This window comes from Rhipicephalus sanguineus, chromosome 10, assembly GCF_013339695.2.
Source record: "Rhipicephalus sanguineus isolate Rsan-2018 chromosome 10, BIME_Rsan_1.4, whole genome shotgun sequence".
Classification (NCBI taxonomy): domain Eukaryota; kingdom Metazoa; phylum Arthropoda; class Arachnida; order Ixodida; family Ixodidae; genus Rhipicephalus; species Rhipicephalus sanguineus.
In genome coordinates this window covers 119,666,309-119,681,561 of record NC_051185.1, presented here as the reverse complement: position 1 = coordinate 119,681,561, position 15,253 = coordinate 119,666,309, and positions in this window count along the sequence as shown.

Here is a 15,253-nt window from a genome sequence, read left to right as displayed (position 1 = left end):
GACGAACCGGACGGTACTGAGGGCTCGGTACGAAGCAGAACTCCGAGTTGTACTCCGACGGATGATCAGCATTCAGCGATACCTCATCGAAATCTCGGGGTTCCGGAGACTCGAGATGCACCCACCTCATCACCGTAAGTGATCATCAGCATGAGTACGCTGGATTAATTATACCCTAGCTCCACGTATCGTAGACTTACTGAAATCTTGAATTTTATTCCTCTCGTTCGGCATTATACTAATGTTTCCAGGACTCACCACACAGAGTCTTCTTTAGCAATGTTCGTGCGCAGTACATGGTTATTTGGACTGTTAGCTATTCATGGTATGTATTGCGAGCACTTCCCATGATCCCAATAATCCATCCCACTTCTACACTTGCTGTCACGTTGATCTCTGCCTGGGGGTGACGGGAAAGCCAGAATAGGCACGAATGATGAGACATTCTCGCATTAAAGGTGCTTCACATATATTGGTCAATATGTTTTTATGGGTAGGCGGAGATGTTTTGCCGGAATACTATTGAGTACGACGGTAGCAGTTTTGGTCACTTTTTCCTGGTCCTAAAAACAATATTGTTATCACATTTTTTTTTTCATTCGTACAGGCCGATCTTCTTGAAGATGAAACCGTGTTGACCGGTGAAGATGCAGCCAGACGGATGAAGGTGAACCCGCATGACCGATGAAGATTAAACCCAGCAGCTTCGCGAATGGATTGTATCCGCCTCATAGCGGCCACCGCAGCGCTTCACTTTACATTCAATAAAAGCTTCTTTAAGGCACACCTCATTGCACTTTTCCTTGGTTAATGCCATGCGAAATCTAGCTCTTTAATGAGCTAGTGGTGCTGCAGCGCCTGCTTTCCGTTGTTCACTTAATTACAAGGTCTCTGTTACTATGTTATAGTAATTATGATGAAATAATTTATTTCCACTAATGCAACATTCATCCAGGTGGCGAGAAATAAAGCGACCGTGCGCCTGACTTTGTTTTCATCGCATATATGCGTTAAGCGAACGTTAAGTATAACTACTGTAATTAGTGAGTGATGAGTGAAAAGAAAGCGGGAACGGAAATTTCCTGAGTGTGGGTATGGGCCACAGAAATTGGTATGTGCCGGTACTCACATCCGGTCCACTAAAAATAAAGCTGCCTATAACTACAATGTTCGGAAATGGCTGAAGTCATGCGCTATCCGGAAGGAAGAAGCTGCCCGCCCGGAGTGTCAACGTCTTTGTTGGTTGGTTCCTAGAAGAATGGCTCAACCCACCACGGGGGATCGGCCACGAATCGTGCTGCAGTAGAATTTGTGAAAATAAAAAGAAAAAACAGGGGACATGTCGACGATACTTGGCGCGTGAACAGACACGACGACGTCGTTCTCACCCGGAAAAGCGATGGAGGCAAAAGGCAAAGAAGTTTGAAAAGAGATTCCGCTTGCTTTAATCGTGAAAAAATCCCCCCCCCCCCCCACCCCCGGCAAAGCAAATTAACCCAGATTCGCTGACTTAACGTTGCGAGTACTGATAATCGGTGAGGCTATTGGCATCAAAAAAAAAAAAAGAACAGTAGAAAAAACGAAAGAAAAGCCTAGCAAAGGAAAATAGAAAAGGAAAGAAATAGCAAGCGAAGAAGACCTAAGCAATTCGTGCAACTGGCTCCGCTGTTTAATCAGTCCTGGCGACGTTCAGTCAATGAAACTGAGTTATTATTATTCATATTTTTTTGCAGTCTTCTTCTCAGTCGCCGTCGACACATTCTGCACCTAGCGTATAGTCTCGCACTGCCCCGGGATCGCAGGCATTGCAAGCGTTATGCACCTCACATGTCTCCGGGATCGGCCAAACCATGGCATGACCAAGCGACGCCGCCATGTGATGACGTCCCAAATTTTGGTGACTTGGGATGTCACGATGAAGCCATGGGGTGACGCCCTCACGTGATTATGATTTTGTACATCATTCGTGTGGACGCCGACCGTCGCTTTTCGTGTTTATCACGCATCTCTAAGGATAGGGTCCCTGTCTAAGGATAGGGGCCTTATAGAATCCCCGAAACGCGGTTTGGAATTTTGTCAACCTTTAAGGTACAACGTCATCAAACAATTCACACCATAAATTATGCGCCGCATCTTGTATCAAGGCAATTCTACGGGTTGTCATACGTGAGCATCCAAGGTGGTAGCCTACAACCACTTAACATAAACTTAACTATCGGTTAATGTACTATGAGTGTTTCAGAAGTAGTGTGCTCTGCGACGCCACACAAAAAGCGCCAAGTTGAAGAAAAAACAATTAATTAGGTCCGTAACAATATTCTGAAAATTCTTAGCTCGCTGTTTCTTGGACATATTTGAGTCGGCGATATCCTTTCGAAAAGTAAAAGAAATGCCAGTCGTATTTGATAATGATTTTTATTTGCATCGCATTTTGAGCAGACCGATGTCAAACAATCCCAAGCCTGTTTGTTCTAAATAAATTTTCATTGCCTGTGCCGCCGTGCAGCATTTCTTGATATAATTCTGTTTGAATTTTTTTTGTAATCGTTGATCCAGGCCTCTTACGGTAATACTGTATTATCGCGGAAGCTTTAGATGCCTCATCATACGCGAAAATTGACTGTCGGTGTCCCACGGCATCCACACGAGTGATGCTAAAAATCGTCATCGCCAAAATTTGTGACGTCTTCATAACGTCACATGATGACGTCACCTCATGCATCGTCGCTTGGTCAAAGGTGGGCCGATCACGGAGGCAGTGCAAAGCCAGGCGAGATGCAGAAAGCTTGCAATGCTTCAGATCCTGGAGGCAATGTAAAACCACATTCAGTGCAGAAAGCTTTCATAGAGGGACGTGGAATTATCATTACATGGACTGAGAGAAAAAAAAAAACCCGGCCTTCGCCTTCGAGCCGCCTTAGGCGAATGCATAGGAGAGACCGTGATTTTTCAAAACGTATCTTGCTTATCTAAAGTTCCAGGCAAGCAAGGTATTTTTATGGAATAGATTTAGCGCAAAAAGACGGGACACAAGAAGACTAAACGAGCACTTGTCCTTGTACCGTCTTTTTGCGCTCAGAGTGCGCCCAGCAAAGCATTTTATTGAAACATGTTTAGCAGGCAGAGTTGGAGCAAATCAAACGAAGGTAGTAAAAATGATGATATCCTAATAGCCACTTTTAATGCTGAGATGGCGGGAATTCAGTCGGGCAGAGGAGACAGAGAAAACACATGAATAGGAAGGGGTGCCTTAAAATACAGGAGCGTGCTCGATATCGCGCTGCATCTCAAAAGATGACCCTCTTCATAATAGCTCTATTATTGAAATTTATGACTATACTTTATTTAAATCTATAAACAACGCCGCTTGTGCTTTCCCTGGTACCACATGCCCAGGCAGCACATAACGTCGGGCCGATATTGGTTTTACGGCGGCTGTGCGCGGCCCCACCTCGGGCCAGCATTGCCAGCCTGGCGCCCATATCGGCGGAGCCGTTGACTTTCGCCGGCAAAATTGGGCCGATTTTGCCGCCTTTCAACCGATGTCGGGTTTTCACCGGCAACATAGGGCCGAGTTTACCGGCGTTCTGCCGTCTGTCCGCCGATATCGGCTTAGCCGATTGCTTTCACCGGCAACATTGGGCCGAGTTTGCCGGCATTTTTCTGTTCTTCCGCCGATATCGGCTTAGCCTATGGCTTTCACCGGCAACATCGGGCCGAGTTTGCCGGCGTTTTTCTGTTCTTCCGCCGATATCGGCTTAGCCTATGGCTTTCACCGGCAACATTGGGCCGAGTTAGCCGCCGTTTTGCCGTACTTTCGCCGACATCGGCCGAGCCGATGGTTTTCACCGGCAACACTGGGCCGAGCATGCCGTCATTCTGCCGTGCTTCAGCTGACATCGGCGGAGCCGATGGCTTATCGACGATGTTGGAACTTTCTTGTCTCCCTTCAGTCAGTTATACATGCCCTGTTGAGAACGTCCTCCTGCGTCGCGGCGCTCCAAAAGTCCTATTCACCGACAGAGGCACGGCTTTTACGGCAGCTAACGCAAACCACCTCGAAATAGAGCCGCACAAGTCACCGACGGATATCACCCGCAGGCGAATGGCCTCACCGAGCGGCTAAATGAAACCCTCGCCGACATGCTGGCAATGTACTGTACGTCAAACACATGGCATGGGCCCACCATCCTTCCGCACATAACCTGAAGTTAACACGGCAGTGTATAGAAACGGCGCACATATGACGCCGTTCAAACTAGTTCACGTAAGCCCCTCAACGACGCTGGACGACGTGTTGCCGGCCGTCATTGACGATCGACAATAAAGCCGCTGTAGCCAGTGCGGCCCTGGAAGAGGGGCACCACCCACCCTAACCACTCCAAGGCATGACATAAATAAATATTTCTTCTCCCTCGACGTACGCGCTCTACCTTCAGCCCGCCGAAGAAGCCCGGCAGCTCGCCCGCCGCACCAAGAACCAGCTGAGGATCAAGCCGCCAATACAGTCTTCGACGACGCCTCATCGAATACTAGCCCGGTGACCGTGCGTGGGTCTGGACGCTGCTGATACGTACGCTGACGCGGTCGTAGCGAGACGCTTCTTCGCCGGAACTTCGGCCCTTACAACTACGTCTCAGCGAACTGAACTACGATCTTGCCGGACGGCATTACTCACTCTCAGCGGCACAGCGCACGACCTGAAGTCATTCACGTCTCTGTGCGCGTTGAGGAACCCGAGGGCAGTTTTTGCTTGCTTCCATTTTAATTTTCACTTCGTGTTCTGTGTTAAGCATCGGGGTGATGCTTCTGAGTGGAGGCATGCATGGCCACGGTGTTTATCGCTGTTTTGATGTGTTTGGGTTTCACCCACAACGACTGTTAGCGACGCGCGGCGCAGACCGCGTCGCAATGTTTGGGAAGCGTCGCGATTTGTTTGAGATCATTCTGTTAAGATCACGCGCAGGACGCGAATAGTCAAGTTTATTCGAGAGCTTACGCGAGCATAGCGATAACGCCGGAAGGTTTGATGACTAGCGTACAGCACGTTCCACCGATGATGAGCACGTTACCGATGGTCTGTGCTCTGTTGCCAGAATCGGCGTACAGCGTGTATTGCTCGTACTTTAACTTTTATTTCATTCCTGAGCTCAACTTCGTCCGAATAAAGAGTTTCGTCTTGAACACACTGAAAGCTGCTTCTATGTCACTATCACTATCACATGACAATATTATATACATTATACAGTGTACGTTATAACTCCCGAACATCATACTCAAATGGTGATGATGTTTTTTCGGTTGTTTGTTACAAGTTTCACAAAACATTTTTATCAGACCGTTTGATTAACATCCTTCAAAGTTAATCTGGCCTTCATTCGATCTGTCAACATTTGGGCTTGAATCAATATCATGATTGGTATCTGCAAATTGTGTATTGCCCAACAGTAATGGCATCTGACATCAGTTGATGCCCTCTCATGAATTGTTCAATTGATCAAACATAGGAGCACCCATGTGATCTCAATCTGATATTATCAGAATCTGATCGAGACAGGCATGACCGAAATGTGGTTTATACTATATTGGTTTTATGATGCGCCCAAAGATAGACATGTGTTTCGTGGTCAAAACATTGCGTATACGTGTTTATCAGCAGTTTTGTTGACGTGCTTTCCTTTCGATCACAAACACCGGATACGATATACATTGTTTGGTACAGGTTTTATGAAAACGAAAGAAAAACTAGCGCAACAGCACATTTGTAAAAAGAACTAAGGCAAGGATGCTTGGAGATTGTCGGGCTGTATATCAGAAAACAATCTGTGAGAAATTTATGTGACTTGCTACAGCCGCGGGTACGCGCTGGTACGTTGAAGGGAACATATAATTGGCAGTCGGCGCTGTACCACGAGCATTAGACGTGTGGAAGAGAGCAGTGACAGCGCATCGGTCACTCCACTTATGCAGCTTGCGTTACTCGCACTCTTCGCTGTAGCAATATTCGCTCTGAATGTGCATAGATCACACCATATGTACCACAAAAACACTGCAGGGTCTAAGTGCATGAATACATATATGTTACCTCTTTGAAACGAGCCTTTCGCAGTGGCGTGTTGTGTAGTGTGTATAGAGCGCTTAGTATGGCGTATCAGTAGTGCCGTCGCAGAGGTAAAAAATTCAAATCCCATTTTGTCTTTCGTTGGCTTTTTCTGCTCTATTTTTTGAAGCTTACATATATTACAGTGCATTCTTTTAACTGGAACTAATTCATGATTTCTTGTTGTGCTGCGGATTACGAGACGAGGACGAGAAAGGAACTACAGGACAGGTGGTGTGCACCACGTACCTGTCCTGCTGTAGTCTCTTTCTCGTCTCGTCATCCGCAGCACAACAAGAAATCATGAACCACCACCAACTAGCCCAATTCATCGCTCTGCTAAACTGGAATACAACCAATTAAAAAATCATCGGACAGCGTGCCTATGTAGAATCACAGCCAAACTGTTGTGGCTTGGCCTCTCTGTCCTGCATCCACCGAACTCATCCCAAACTTATGGCTTGAATACAATATCAGCCACATTGATTCAAAGGTCTTGCTCAGCAAATGACGTGTGTCATTCTTGAAACTGTGCCCCATTCTTCAAACCAGCTAGCTGGAGTTTGGCACCATATATCATGGCACGCTTCAGTGAGTAACACACAATACTGGTCTTGCAAGCTGTTGTGCACTCCCTACATCTTCGCGTTCTCTCCTGCCACGCAGACATAATAAGTGAATTTGCAACACACGACATGATATTGTGCTTTTCGTGTTTTTTTTGTCCGACCTTCGTCAACACGTCCTTCAAATTTGCTTACACATTGACCATTAGTAAATGCTATACTAGATACAGTGCTAGATCTCACGACTGCTGAAGTTTAAGCAGCATACCTTGGCTGCTCTGTGCTTGGGAACGGGCCAACGAGCCCCAATATTGCTTTTGCTGCGAAAGAGTTGCTTCAAGCAAGATCTCCACAACATGATCGAGGTGTTCACCCGCTAACAAAAACAAGTACCTGCTTATTTAATTGCGTTTTTTGCTACGAAAGAAACATCACTGCAACTTAAGTAACATGTGACCATCACATCTTATTTTGCATCACTAAAGTTCATGTCAATGCATTTCTCTCAGCACTCAATGATTCGAGTCAACTTATTTTGCACTTATAGATTAAATTGTGGTGATGTCGTGAAAACAGGCTTTTACGTAAAATCTTGAACGCCTTTGTACAAGGAAAAAAGTTAAAATGTAAAATTTGGACCGGTAGAGATTACCACTTTACGACTGCGATGCAGTCATGGCTATTTAATGGGTTTGATTACCGTGATTTCTGCCAGCAAGAGTTGCGAAGTGGGCTTGAAAGCTTCGATGGTAGAATCAATATTATGCTTCTCTTGTCATTAACAATGTGCTTTCGTTATATATCTGCTATAACAGTGCTCCAGTTGGCTCACTGGTTAATTGTCCTAAGAGAGCTTCCATTTTGCATGCAATTTGCATGTCTGTATACAAGGTGGACACTACTACAGCTGTTGGCGGTGAGCTAGAATTTAGTAGTAGGTGTGTCCGTAAGTTGGCAAACTCGTGAGTCGACTCACTCAGACATAAATCGGGCAGTAAGTCAGTCTGAGTGAGTTCCACTTTTTCTGCCGGCCTATCGTCCCATCTACTCTTCTTCAACATTGCCATCAGCGTTCGCTCATGTTTACACTCACGTCTACTCACACATATTTCAGCACACTAGCGTTTGTACACTACTCGATATTTATTGATAAGATGCAAGAGCCACCGAGGGGAGGAGGTGCCTTGATTTGCCCCTGCAATAGATGGATGGAAAAACTTTATTTCGTCAGAAAGCAGCTGCGGACGATTCCGTGTTAGATGGCCATCAACCCAAGGTTGACGGCGACCTGTGTGGCCCACTCCACGACCCTTGTCAGCTCAGACCCAGTCGCTCCCGCAAACTTTCTAATGGGAAGTTCTTGACCAATAAAAATATCTAGTGTGAGTGGCATGTTTCATAAAATCTTTTCGCTGGATTGCAACCACTGACAACTCATATTTGAAGTTACGAGATCAAAAGGCGCCATGTAGAGCATGGGTTATGTGAAATATTGGCGTTAAAGAGCATTGACACCGTGATTGTAAAAGCTAATTACATGTACGTTACCACACTCATGAGTCAACTCACTCAGGTTCACTCAGACGAGATCAATCCAGTTGTAAAAAATTTTAGTGAGCAAGTTCAAGTGAGTCCGGTTAAGAAAAATCTTAGCGAGTCAGAGTCTGAGTGCGTCTGACTGAGAAAAATTTTGGTGACTCTGTGTCCGAAAGAGTCCGGTTGAGGAAACTTCCGAACAGTCTGAGTCCGAGTGAGGCCTAAGTACAAAATATATTTCTTGAGTAAGTCTGAGAGAGCTCCACATTTTTTTTCCAACTTATGAGTATGTCACATAAATTTAAAGAAAATAAAAAAAAAACGTGTTTATCACCAAAATAAAAGCAAGCACAAAGAGTAATTGCATTGGCAGGCCTAAAATTATGGCCATCTCAAATGTGAACTAAAGCAGGAACGCACAGGTGAAAACACAGCGAGAGAAGTGAAAACAACTAAATATATATGAATGAATAGAATTTAGTATCGAAAGAGGAGGCAGCCACCTATCTAAACGAAAACAACAAATTAAAAAAAAAACACTTTCATTATGGCTCGCACTATTTGAACTGGGACAATCATAAAATCTGTATGGCATCTTACGCACCATCTACACTGTTTAAAAGCCAACTCTGTATTCCCATTGAGTGCCGGTGTTGCACATTCACATGAACATCATGGTTTTTGTGCGGTTTTGTGCAAGAATTCACACGTTTTAGTAGCATAATAGGTGCGACAGATATGGCTTAAGTTCGATGAATGATTCATTTGTCTCTACAAACATTGTCAGAGAATCAATATTAAAAGTTTAACTTCTCACTCACCTCGTTCTCCGTCAAATAATAATATGCACTCACTACTGCAATTTAGGTTGTATCATCACATGATCTACAATAAAAACTGAATAAGTCAATGAAAACAAACAATCAGTCTCTCTGCTATCATTATGATACAAACCCATGGCTTTTTATTGCATGACAAAGTGCACTGGTCAAAGTGCACCCCCAAAACAGTAGCAAGGTCATGCAAACTTTCAAAACATGTGCATTTTTCTCCATTAAAGGATACAGAAAATAAGGTCACCAGCAAACAAAATAAAAAATAAGCATACAAATACAAAATTTAGCCCACGCTTATTCTACATTATTGCACAAATACAGAAATTTCTATTCACCCACAGCAGAGAGGCCCACAACATGGGATGTTCACCCGCTAACAAAAACAAGCACCTGCTTATTTAATAGCGTTCATTGTTACAAAAGAAACATCATTGAAACTAGAGTAACACATGATCATCACATCTTATTTTGCATCACTCAAGTTCTTGTCAATGCAGAAAAGCTCTCAGCACTCAATGATTCGAGTAATATTATTTTGTGTTGAAAGATTAAATTGTGTATATGTCATGAAAGCAGGCTTTTACATGAAATCTTCAGTGCTTTTGTGCAAGGAAAAAGTCTAAAATGTAAAATTTGGACTTGTAGAAATTACCGCTTTACAACTGTGATATGTAGCGATGGCTATTTAATGGTTTTGATTACCGTGATATTTTTCCCCACCACGGTGGTCTTGTGGTTATGGCACTCGACTAGCGACCCGAAGGTCACGGGATCGTATCCTGGCCGCGGCGGCTGCATTTTTAATGGAGGCGAAAATGTTGAGGCTCGTGTGCTTAGATTTAGGTGCACGTTAAAGGACCCCAGGTGGTCGAAATTTTCGGAGCCCTCCCCTACGGCATCTCTCATAACCATATCGTGGTTTTGGGACGTTAAACCCCAGATATTATTAAATTATGATTACCATGACTTGTGTTAACATTTGCAAAGCTTTGATGTTGAAACCAAAATTATGCTTCTCTTGACAGTACCGTGTGGTTTTGTTACATCTGCTCTAACAGCGCTCTAATTAGTGCACAGTTTGTCTGAAGAGAGCTTCCATTTGCATGCTATTTGCGTGTCGCTGTATGCAAGGTGTACACTATTGTAGGTGTCGACACTGAGCTAGAATTTAGCAGTACGCATGTTCATAAGTCTGCAAACTCTTGAGTAAACTCGCTCAGACTCGAATTGGGCAGTGAGTCAGAGTCTAAGTGAGGCCACTTTTTCTGCCGGCCTATGGTCCCATATATCTACTCATCTTCAGCATTGCTATCAGCCTTACGTCAGCTCATGTTTATACTCGCATCTGCTCACACATATTTCAACACACTGGCATTTGTACACCTCCTCTATATTTATTGATCCGACACAAGAGCTACAGAGGGGATGGGGTTCCTTGATTGTCCGACCCATACTTTCTAAGGAGAAGTTCTTGATAAAAATATCTCATGCGAGTTGTACCTTTCATAACAATTTTCTTGCTGAACTAGAACCACTGATAACTCGTATTTGAAGCTACAAGATCAAAAGGCATCACTTAGAGCATGAATCATATAAAATATTGGTGTTAAAGAGCATTGACACCATGATTGAAAAAGCTAATTACACATTGTAACACGAGTCGACTCATTCATACTGAGATCAAGCCATGTATCTGAGTGAGTCCAGTAGAGAAAAATTTCAGCGAGCTAGGTCTGAGTGAGTTCGGCCGAAAAAAATTTTTGTGAGTCTGAATTTGAGCGCATTGCAAGTGAGAAAAACGTTTGGTGAATCTGAGTCCGAATGAATTCAGTTGACGAAACTTTTAGTGAGGCCAAGTCCGAGTGAGGCCTAAGTGCAAAACATATTTCTTGAGTAAGTCTGAGTGAGCTCTACATTTTTTTGCTGACCTATGGGTATGTCATAAAAAAAAAGTGTTTATTACCAAAATGAAAGCAAGCACTGAGAGTAATTACATTGGCAGGCCTGAAATTATGGCAGTCTAAAATGTGAGCAAGAGCAGGACAGCACTGGTGAAAACGCAGCGAGAGGTGAAAACAAGTGAAGGTGGGGGGCCGGCATATGAATTAATAGCATTAAGTATCGCAAGAAGAGGCAACCACCTATCCAAACAAACAAATTTGAAGAAAAAGTTTGGTTATGACTCGCACTTTATTTGAACCGTGACAATGCTGAAACCTGCATGGCATCCTACACACCATCTTGTTTAAAAGCCAATTCCCTGGTGTTGACAGCCGGTGTTGCACATTAACATTAATGTCATGCTTTTTGCACAGTATTGCACACAATATCACTATCTTGGTAGTATAATAGGTGTGGCAGATAAGGTTTAAGTTCAATTAATGTTCATTTGTTGCTACTAACATTGCCGGAGAATCGATATTAAAAGGTTAACTTCTCACTGACCTCGTTCTTCCGCGATTAATATGCACACACTACTGCAATGTACGTAGGTAGTATCATCACATGATGTACAATAACAATTGAATAAGTCAATAAAACAAACATTCAATGTCATTACTATCATCGTGATAGAGACCAAAGTGCACCTCCAAAACAGTAGCAATTAAGCTCATGCTAACTTTCAAAACGTGTGCATTCTCCATTAAAGGATACAGAAAATAATGTTACAGCAAACAAAATAAAAAATAAGCATACGAATACAAGATTTAGCCCACGCTGATTGTACATAATTGCACAAATATAGAAACTTCGATTCACCCCCAGCAGAATATACATGGGAAACAAAGCTAAATCGCTGCAATGGCCACATTATAAAGGCTTTTATCAGCACAAATGCTCAAGCAGTCAGTTCACATTAAGGCACACACACTGTGTAATGAAGAGCTCTAAACCAGTGCTTTGTACTGAATATGTGAGTCAATATCAGCTGGTCTTGATTATTTGATGCTGTGGATAGCATATGAATTATTCTAGTTAATGGATTTGAATATGGAATTGGCTAACAGGCTCGATTCCTGTATAAGTACATTATGGAAGTTTTTCAGTTCTGTAGTTATGTATGTTTAAATATATAAATTGTGTTTTGGGTGAAGAGCTAACCAGTATGGGGGTGTACATTTTGGCAAAAGGCAACACTCTCCATAGCTCTAGTTATTTTCATTCACAGTATTGTTGCGTTACTGATGTATTTCAGCTCAGTGGTTATTGATTACTTGCCTATATTCATCAGCACAACTGAAGAAAGCAAAGTTCTCGCTATTCACTGCTTTAGACACGCAAAGCTTTAATGCATGCAACTCTTTTCTCCTCTGGTTCCATTAGTCTGTCCAAGCTGAGCAATGCAGGAAAGAAAATTAAGTCAGTGTCGCACTAGCAGAGCTAAGTTGGTTGGCTGGTTGTCCCTTGGCAACCTGGCGTCACCCACTGCAAGGGATCGACCATGAAACGAGCTATCCCCCGCAGTGGGTTGCGGCAGCTAAGCTTGAAGGAAGTGCGGAGCTGGGCAGCCTTCTTTCTCTTCATTAAGGCATCGCTGGGAGAATCGGTCGTACATCATTAAACAAAGTGCTGTGCAAATAAACATAGACAAGAAGAGAACGAGGATGGGCGCAGACTCGTGACTGGTTTTCATTCAGCAGAAAACTAATATTTATACTACACAAACCACAAATTAATGCAAGGAACCTGCTTTCATTGTGATACAATCTGATTGATGTATCACTGAAAAAACGTCTCCTTTTTCTATGATGCAGAAAGCCTCGGCAAGCCCACGTGCCAACTGGTCATGACAGCGTTTCAAAATTTTTGTTCTCACCAGCAAAGACTGGCATAGTTTACCACACTCGGCCCACGGGCATACACTGCAGTGAAGGGGAAGATTGGAACCTCGTCCGTTCTTGATCGAAAGCTGGTGCTCCCTCCCTAAGCCATTCATTTAAACATAGGCCCATTTGGACGATGTACACCTCCCCGCATGTCAGAGGGATTTCGTATGCAAACCCCTTCGAGCACACGATGAACCGAGTAGCATGGCTCTTAGTGCAATCTTGCACACTCCTACTTGCAGAGGCGATGCGGGGGCAAAGTGAGGCCAGTTTGTGTGGGGCAGAAAATACCACAGGCACACCATGGTGATCGGCAGCATCCTTCATTTGTGAGATACCCTATAATTATAGGGGACAACCACCGATCGTATTTTTTTACGACCTTCACAGCACTAGCCTTCAACCTCTGCAGGAGCTTCCCTGCTACAGCAACAACTGACAACAACTGACACAGGAAAACCAGCCTTCACCAACCTAGCAACCTAATTTTTTAGGCTGTCATGGACCAGGTGAACACATCACTTCTCCAAGACTCCCTTCAAGCAAAGCATGTCAATGGCCCGTTTAACAGTCTTTGAATGCGCAGAATTATTCAACAGGTCTTTTCTAGCTCTGCAAGTACAACCAGCATGTGTGATCTGGTGGCAAAGATAAGTTAATATCTACAAACTGAATTCTGTTCTGGCCAGGTAATTCGTAGGTGAAGGTTAAACCTCACCTGTGTCGTTCAAAGACCGCTAAAATATCTTGCACAGAATTAGTGTGTGCCAATCCAGGTTCTTTTTTGAAAAGAACTTGGTAGTCATCTATGTATCTGAAAACCTTTAGCACAATATCATGGTCAAAACAGCACACCAGATCACAATCAATGCTGGCCAAGAAAATACGAGCTAGTACAAGTGCCATGCACGAGCCTATACATAATGCCCTCCCGTGGAACAAGGACTTGGTTGCTAAATGTAACATATGTTGATTCAAGATAAAATTCAGGAAGCCTCAAAATATTATCCAGGCTGAAACCACTGGTGTTTCTTTACATTTCCTTTTTTCTTCTCTCTATTTTTTTTTCTTTGTCTCTGTTTATTTATTTCTTTCTCTATATATGCAAAAAACGACAGGAAGTGGAAGATGGAAGCTTGCAATGAAAAAATGCGTAAACAGGGGTGTGTGTGCTCAAGCCGACGTTCCGACAAGTGGACTTTTCTTCAGGGCTGGAACTGATTTCCTTAGCGCTTTTGCGCATATGCTGTTTACTCTCTCCTCCAATCCAAACAGGAGTAGTGGGTAGCTGTGAAAAGTGGAGGGGGGGGGGGGGGAGACCACCGTGACGAATGGGGCGAGTCAAAAGGAAAGAGTTATTCCTTGAAAGAAAAGCGGGGTAGGGGGTGTTCAGACTGCAAAAGTGTAAGCCCCACAAGGTGCCTAGAAACACTGTTTAAACAGCTAGGTTGGGAACAAAGAGGAATTAAAACTGATATAGAATATCTGGGTAATCTGCAGTTTACAGACATCATGCTCTTCAGCAATGATGGGAACTAACTGCAACGAATTACTGATGATCTATACCAAGAAAGTACTAGAGTAGCTGAAATAGGACTGAAAATAAATCATCTATAAAGACTAAGCTTGTGCACAATATCCTAGTTAAAGAATATGGGTTTAAAATTAGTAGCCAGCCTTTAGAATGAGTACAAGAGTATGCATATCTATAAGAGTTACTAAGATGGGTGCATAGATGTGAAAAGAAAATTCAGCAAAGAACAAAAATTTGCTCGAGCACTTGCAGCAAACATTACATAATCATGACCAAAAACTTGCCGCTGTCCTTCAAGTGAAAAGTATACCGTTACTGCAGTCTAACACAGTACTAACACAGAGCACACAAACTTGGAGAATAACAAAAACTCATAATCAAAGACCATGCAGTGTGCATTGGAATGAAAAAAGACATGTAACATAGAGATAGAAAACAAGCACAGTAGATCAAGAACACAAAGCATCAGCTGACATCCTGGTGACAATTAAAAGGCTCAAGTTGCGACCAGAGTGCACATGAACATCATGGAAAGCTTGTAGGTAGTGAGAAGGCCAGCACCAGAGGTGACAACTGGACTTCTCATCTAAAAGTTGCTTGATCATGAACATTCACAGCATCTAACACCTTGACTTGACATCGCAATGAACTTCTAGTGCTGTTGAAATTGTCCTCGTAGGCTGTGTGATGGCAGAAACAGTCCTTCCGAGACATAGTTTGGAGTGTAACACATCACTGATGTCAAGTACCCCCAACTATTCCCACTGCATCGAGTGCTGAGCACCACAGCTGTGGCTCGACATGTACAGTATGCCGTCAAAGGTGGTGGGTAAGTTGTTGGGGAGATGCGCCAG